The sequence below is a fragment of the Priapulus caudatus genome, unplaced genomic scaffold (assembly GCF_000485595.1).
Source record: "Priapulus caudatus unplaced genomic scaffold, Priapulus_caudatus-5.0.1 Scaffold569, whole genome shotgun sequence".
Classification (NCBI taxonomy): Eukaryota; Metazoa; Priapulida; class Priapulimorpha; order Priapulimorphida; family Priapulidae; genus Priapulus; species Priapulus caudatus.
Genome location: NW_014577630.1, coordinates 147574 through 155540, shown reverse-complemented (window position 1 = coordinate 155540; position 7967 = coordinate 147574).

The window sequence follows — 7967 nt, the reverse complement described above, 5'->3', positions numbered from 1 at the left end:
TTCTCACTGCTCCACTTCACATGTGTGCAGTGTGCTCACTTGTTCACAGAGCCAATCTAATCATACATGTGAGTCTGACAGTTCGAGATGTACTTTCTGCTTACATCTATATGACACCTCCCTAGAGTAGGAGACATCTCACGATTGTATGAAGGCAGCATCACACAGATTGCACTTATACTGTTTCTCTCCCGTGAGTTCTCATGTGTCTTGTCAGATGACTCGATTGTGTGAAGGTAGCATCACACAGTTCGCACTTATAATGGTTTCACTCACGTGTGAGTTCTCATGTGTGTCTTCAGATTACCCGATTGTGCAAAGGTAGCATCACACAGATCGCACCTTACACATGAGAACTCACACGGGAGAGAAACCGTATCCTTCACACTACTCAGCGCTGAGAAGGCAGCATCACACAGATCGCACTTATACGGTTTCTCTCCCGTGTGTGTTCTCATGTGTTTCTTCTTACTACTCATCTCTGAGAAGGCAGCATCACACAGATAATGATATAGGTGATGATGATAATGACGACCATGACGACGATGGTAATGTCGATGACGATGATGACAATGATAATTCACAATAAACTATTATTCTCTGTTCGCTTCCCTTTTTATATGAGTTCTCTGTAATCTTCTCAGTTCTCTTCCCTTCTTTTCTATATGTGTTTTATCTAATCTTTTTTATTCTCTTCCCTAATCACAAATATATAAACCGCTTGATAACGAATTAAAAACTACTAATATTTTCCTACGCAAGTTTACTATGATGTTGTTATACCTAATTGTATTTTGACAACAGCAATTAAAAACAGCAAACAGTGAGTAACTGTCTCGTGTCTCAATTGCAAATATATTATATTAATATAAATTCGATTCATGTTGCGAATATAAATTGCTTTGATGAATGTTGACTCATATTATGTCTAACACAAAAATGAATTTTTATAGGCAGAGATGGCCGTATGACCCTCCGCGCATCGTAAATGGGACTCGTCGATCTTTAATAACAATATTTTAGAACGAAGTATTGCTTGCAGCTCACAAGTTAGTTCAGTCCACACTATAGGGCTTTCCGACCATTTCTGTCTCACCCTGTCTCTTGTTCAGAAGTATATCAGTTGAATTATTTAGATCCTGCATGAATGTTTTTTACTCTACGCTCCACCAAATGCCGTCTTTACACCTTAGTTGCAGTTCCACCATTTGCTGGTCATTGCATGCAACATTACAGCAGTCCGTTTGCTCGCAGAAACGCGATTGTACCGGGCACGTCAAAACAGTTTTCAACCAATCGCATCCATGTCATTGCTGTGCAATGACGATTGCTATACTTATAATAAATACGTACTTTTGCGAAAGAAAATTGCCGCATGTTCGTGAGATTTTTCCTAAAAATGTCAATTTCAACGTTGTAGAACAAAGCAACTTTCACGCAGAACCTCAAGAAGCATATTCATAATAACATGGCGCATTTTCTATACAATGTATATTCAGAAGACATTAACAACATAAAATCATAGAATCTTTCCAACTGTTTTTCTCAAAATATAATTTAACCCCTTCATATTTTGTTATACTCTGTTATATTCTAAGATTTAAGTAATTATATGTTTCGGGATTTTCTCTCCAAGTTGTCCCTAGGCGTTTTCCCCTGAGCAACGCCGGGTACAACAACACAACAAGTAAGGTATGCACGAGAGAGATGTCACGCCAGAATATCAAATGAGAAACATGAACATTCTATTTAGTGAGGTTTTTAAATACGTCTTTGCACATTATGTTAGTTGACGTTATACACTATATTCAACTGTGTCAGTTGTGATCTGATATGCTAGTTGTAAAAGACTGACGAACTAGAATTTCTTCTTCGCAAGCGAAATCTACATCGTCACTTACTGTCAACGGAATCTACAGTGTATAACGACACCGTGCAATCGATGGGTCTATAATAGCATATTATACAATGAAAATGTAACGCTTTGATGTATGAACTAATTTTAAGTCGATATGGAAGACTAGGTGGCGTACCAACAGCCGAGCGAGCTGTTATGAGTGAGATGCGATATCCTTATCATAATAGCCATCTCTCAATCGGCCATGAGATGGTTTAAAACACTCTCATACACCCGGACCTTAATTACTTACGCAGTTGTAAAATATGGTTTGTATAGGTGTCGCCAAGCATTGTTTAATATACATGAAATGAGATGCATTAGAAAAGGGTTGCATGGTGCTGTCAGGTGCTCAGAGTTGAAGAAGTCAGAGATGCGGGATTGCTTGGTGTGCGTAAGAACATTATGTATACGGTGATTTGTTGTTAGTGATTGTTGACAAGGCTGGTTAGTTCTGCTTTGATAGAAATAACAGTCAGCACCCCTGCACGGTAAGGATGCCACTTAAGTACCAAGCCCGCGAAAGACGAGTTTTACAGCAATGATTGTGGGCGTGGTGTGTTGCTGCTGTTGTAATTAATTAGTGGAAGCGACCAGCGTGTGTCTTGGTTTCAGACCGGTTACAAGGCTGTCAGGATATCAGACCGGTTTCAAATCGCATGTATGAAAAATGCTGTGCAATGACGATTGCTATACTTATAATAAATAAGTACTTTTGCGAAAGAAAATTGCCGCATGTTCGTGAGATTTTTCCCGAAAATGTCCATTTCAACGTTGTAGAACTAACCAACTTTAACGCAGAACTTCAAGAAGCATATTCATAATAACATGGCGCATTTTCTATACAATGTATATTCAGAAGACATTGACAACATAAAATCATAGAACCTTTCCAACTGTCTTTGTGAGAATATTATTTAACCCTTTCATATTTTATTATACTCTGTTATATCCTAAGATTTAAGTAATTATATGTTTCGGCATTTTCTCTCCAAGTTGTCCCTAGGCGTTTTCCCCTGAGCCAGGCCGGGTACAACAACACAACAAATAAGGTATATATGCACGAGAGAGATATCATGCCACAATATAAAATGATAAACATAAACATTCTATTTAGTGAGGTTTTTAAATACGTCTTTGCACATTATGTTAGTTGACGTTATACACTATATTCAACTGTGTCAGTTGTGATCTGATGCTAATTGTGAAACACTGACCAACTAGAGCTTCTTCTTCACAAGTGAAATCTACATCGAAACTTACTGTCAACGGAATCTACAGTGTATAACGACACAGTGCAATCGATGGGTTTAAAAGAGCATATTATACGATGAAAATGTGACACTTTGATGTATGAACTGATTTTAAGTCGATATGGAAGACTAGGTAGCGTACCAACAGCCGAGCTAGCTGTTAAGAGTGAGCTACGCTATATCCCCATCATTATAGCCATCTCATTATCGGCCATGAGATGGCTTAAAAACACTCTCATACACCCGGACCTTAATTAGTTACGCAGTTGTAAAGTATAATTTGTATAGGTGTCGCCAAGCATTGTTTAATATACATGAAATGAGATGCATTAGAAAGTGTTGCAGGGTGCTGTCAGGTGCTCAGAGTTCAAGAAGTCGGAGATGCGGGATTGCTTGGTGTGCGTAAGAACATTATGTGTACGGTGATTTGTTGTTAGTGATTGTTTACAAGGCGGGTTAGTTCTGCTTTGATAGAAATAACAGTCAGCATCCCTGCACAGTAGGGATGCCACTTAAGTACCAAGCCCATGAGAGACGAGTTTTACAGCAATGATTGTGGGCATGATGTGCCGCTGCTGTAGTAATTAATTAGCGGAAGCGACCAGCGTGTGGCCTGGTTTCAGACCGGTTACCCGGCTGTCAGGATATCAGACCGGTTTCATCATAACTGCAGCTATATAACCACGCCACTGACGTTTGTAACTTCAATGCTGATACGAGAACACTATTGGGACGATCAGTGACTTCATTGGGTAAGCGAATGTTTCTTATAATAATTCAGTATGTTTATTTTCGCGATGCATTATGTGCAAGAGTTTACAGTCGTAAAATGGTGCGTGATGTTTAGATAATAATAATTCCATATTCAGTGTAAACAGTTGAAATGCAAACATATAAGCAGGGCGCGTTTTTGTACTACACCAATACGCGGCGTTTAATACATTTATTCGTATTCTCTTTACTAATTTGCAGGAGAGCCTATATAGGACGTTAATTCTACAAGTGTGACGAAGCAGTCTACGAAGCAAAACACGTGGTCGTAACTTGTGCGGCAGACAGGGTATAGACACCTGAAGTGAGTGTGACCAGTACGTGGCAGCTTCCTATGAAGCACGATGGAGTACGTGAGAATTAATTCCGGGGAAAATCTATATGAGTGCAAACTGTGTGATGCTTCCTTCTCCTGTCTGAGTAGTGTGAAGATACACATGAGAAGTCATACGGGAGAGAAACCGTATAAGTGCAATCTGTGTGATGCTACCTTTGCACAATCGGGTCACCTGAAGACACACATGAGAACTCACACGGGAGAGAAACCGTATAAGTGCGAACTGTGTGATGCTGCCTTTTCACAATCGGGTGCTTTGAAGTCACACATTAAAACTCACACGGGAGAGAAACCGTATAAGTGCGATCATCATCATCATCATCATCATCAACCAAATTTTCTTGGAACACCATACCACTCTTCATATTATAGAATCAGTGGTGAATAAAAACACATGTTCTTTTATTTACTCCTGAAAGAATAATGGTAGAAATCAATGAGAGACAAAAACTAAAACTACAATTAATTTTAACATGATTTGAATCGGATAAATTTGCGGAATTATAATGACATATAATAGTAATAGTTGATAGATTGTTATCGACAAATCCTAAGTGCGAGAATCGGCATCAACAAAAATGCTGTCAACTAACAACACGCATCTGATACAATATTCATTATGCACACGTGACAACAATATAGACATGTTGGTTTACTACTGTTCCATAATGATGATGAGTAACTCGTGATATATGCCACAATTTTGTGCTTGGGTTTGAAGCATGTTGCTGCATGCCTGCTACTGCTTTCTTTGGTATACTCGGGTAAGATCCCTCGTTGTTGTTGTATAACTACCTTAATTATTACTGTAGTATTTTAATTATACTTACTTCTTGAGTTCACCCAGTTAAATAATATTTCAGTGTAATAATTAAATTGCATGTACTTCTTGGGTTTAGTGCCAGTTAAATTTCCTCATTATGGTCGTATTTAGATTACAGGTACTTCATGGGTTTTACCCAGTTAAATATTCTTATTATTGTAGTATTTATATTACATTTAGTTCTTTTGTTTTTCTTGTGTCGGCATCTCTCTTTATCGTAAGGTATAACCAATATTCTTGTTTTTCTGGTTTTGATTAAAGCCATAATTAATCTGGTTTTAATTACCTATAATTCTTGCGATAATTGGGCACGTTATTACGTCTGTTAGAAATTCCAAGAATAAACGTCTGCATCGCGTCGCCATGCTAACAACTCGCTAAATCTGTTTTTCGTAATTAGTAATATATAGTAGAGTACAGTACTACATAATTTAACCGCGGTTTATTTATGTGGAACAAGGCTTCTGACAAGGGCAAAAAGTTCACCGCGATTAAATTATTTCTACTGCGGTAAAATAATTATAGCACGATAGCCAACCACACTCGTGTTTTTCTCGTGTCAGCATCTACTTTGTATTGTAGTGGTTATATTACTGTGTTTTTTTCGTGCTTAAATATCTAATTAATGTAAATTAAGATTAACTATAACTATTGCGTTTGCGTGTTCATACCTGCCGTGGTTGGACGCTTCGAGTTACATATTATTATATTGTCTGTTTAGTCACTATAAAATCTTACTTGTTACCCAATCAATGTACCCATTAACCACCGTATATTAATTGTGTTTTTCATGTGTAGAAATTTCCCGTGAGTTCAATATGTAAAGCGTGTTGAAATTGAGTAGTAGTTAATCAAGTCTACTCATCAAGCTGGGTGACATGCCACGAAATCAAAAGTTGCATGTAATACTAACACCAACAGTTAATAACTAATAATTATTTAAGTATACTGATCAAGCTGGGTGACACGACACGAAATCAAACGTGTATCAGTCTGTCGCTCTCGCCGATGCGCGCCGCGACCGAACGAGGTTACTGTTCAAGACACTGGTTTAGTGGCTGCTTACATTGTTAATGGCTGATATTAGGTGGCCTGCTATATTAATTACCACGTATTTCTGATTTACGTGTTGCATATTTCACATACAGCATAGCGTTTTTGCATACTATTTCATTTTCAATTGCAAATGCAAATTTACCTTTGTTTTAATTTGCTCAATTAAACAATTTTGCGATTCGCGCATGTTTAAGCCTACTGCATTTTACTTTACTTTATTATAATTTTTATCTTCTGAAATGTCTAATTTAGTCTCATTACACACATTTACGTATTGGTTGGTGGTGCTTATTGGCACTATCACTGCAATATTTACAATTATACCAAAATTATAGTAAACTTACGTAGGAAAATTTTAGTAGTTTTTTATTCGTAATTAAGCGGTTTATAATTTTGGGATTGGGCAGGTTTTATTGTGAATCAACATTGTCATCGTCGCCGTCATCATCATCATCGTCATCATCGTTACCATCGTCGTCATCGTCATCACCATCACCATCATCATCATCATCATTCCTGATTGATCCCGTATTTAATTTTACCATCATTCAAACAGGAGTGAATAAAAGCAAATTTGGAATTATTATTCACGACTGATTCTATAATATAAAGAGTGTTATAGTGTACCAAGAAAATCTAGTATAACCCGTGATATATGCTACCCGTTTATGCTTGAGTTTGAAACATGTTGCTGTTTGCTACCACGATTGTCGTATTTTATCATGTCGAAATCTCTCATTGCTGCAGTATTTTAATTACATGTACTTCAGTGTTCACTTAGTTAAAATACATTATTGTTGTTGTATTTAAATTAAATGTACTTCATGGGCTTACCCAGTTACAGAATTTTCTCGATGAGAATTCACTTGCTTAGGGTTTTCAATAACAATCTAACATTCGATCGTGTTTCTCATCTCATTTAATTATGCAAATGTACCTTGTTCACATAATGTTAAATATTACTTGTGGTTTGTTTTTATTCACTACTGTTTCTATAATTAAAGGTAAAACCCCATAGTAGGGCCTACTTAACTTAGATGTAGTTTTGCCAGCTAAAATATCATATTATTGTAGTTTTTAAATTAATGCTCTTTGTGGGTTTGCCGGTTAAAATCCCTCGTTATTGATGCATTTAAATGCCCTGTACCTCTTACCTTTCCTTGGTTAAAATACCTTGTTATCCGGTTATTATTGTAGTACTTAAATTGCATGTACTCGTGTTTTTTTTCGTGTCGGCATCTCCCTTTATCGCAATCTCTATATACCTATTAGCAACATTCGTGTTCTTTTTTTGTTCTTACATTATTTCGAATTAATGTACTTTATGATTACCTATAATTGTCGCGTTTCCGTGTTTATATCTGCCATGATTCGACGCTTCGAGTTACCGATGAATCGCATGTTTAGTCAATACATAGATATACGTAACACAACACAGTGTTGTGTATATCTATGGTCAATATAAAATCAACCACCCAATCAATGTATAAGCACCGTATAATAATCATGTTTTTCATGTGTATTATCTCCCGTGAGTCCAATATGTAAAGCTTATTGAAATTGAGTAGTAGTTTGTGTCGTTGTAATGCTACAGTCTTCGCGTGTGCACGTACGCGTGCGTGCGTGAGTGCGTGTTCACGTACACGTTCGTACGTGCGTGCGTGTGCACGTACACGTTCGTGCGTGCCTGCGTGTTCACGTGTGCGTGCGTGCGTGCGTGCGTGCGTGCGTGCGTGCGTGCGTGTGCATGTACACGTGCCTGCGTGTTCACGTGTGCGTGCGTGCGTGCGTGCGTGCGTGCGTGCGTGCGTGCGTGCGTGCGTGCGTGCG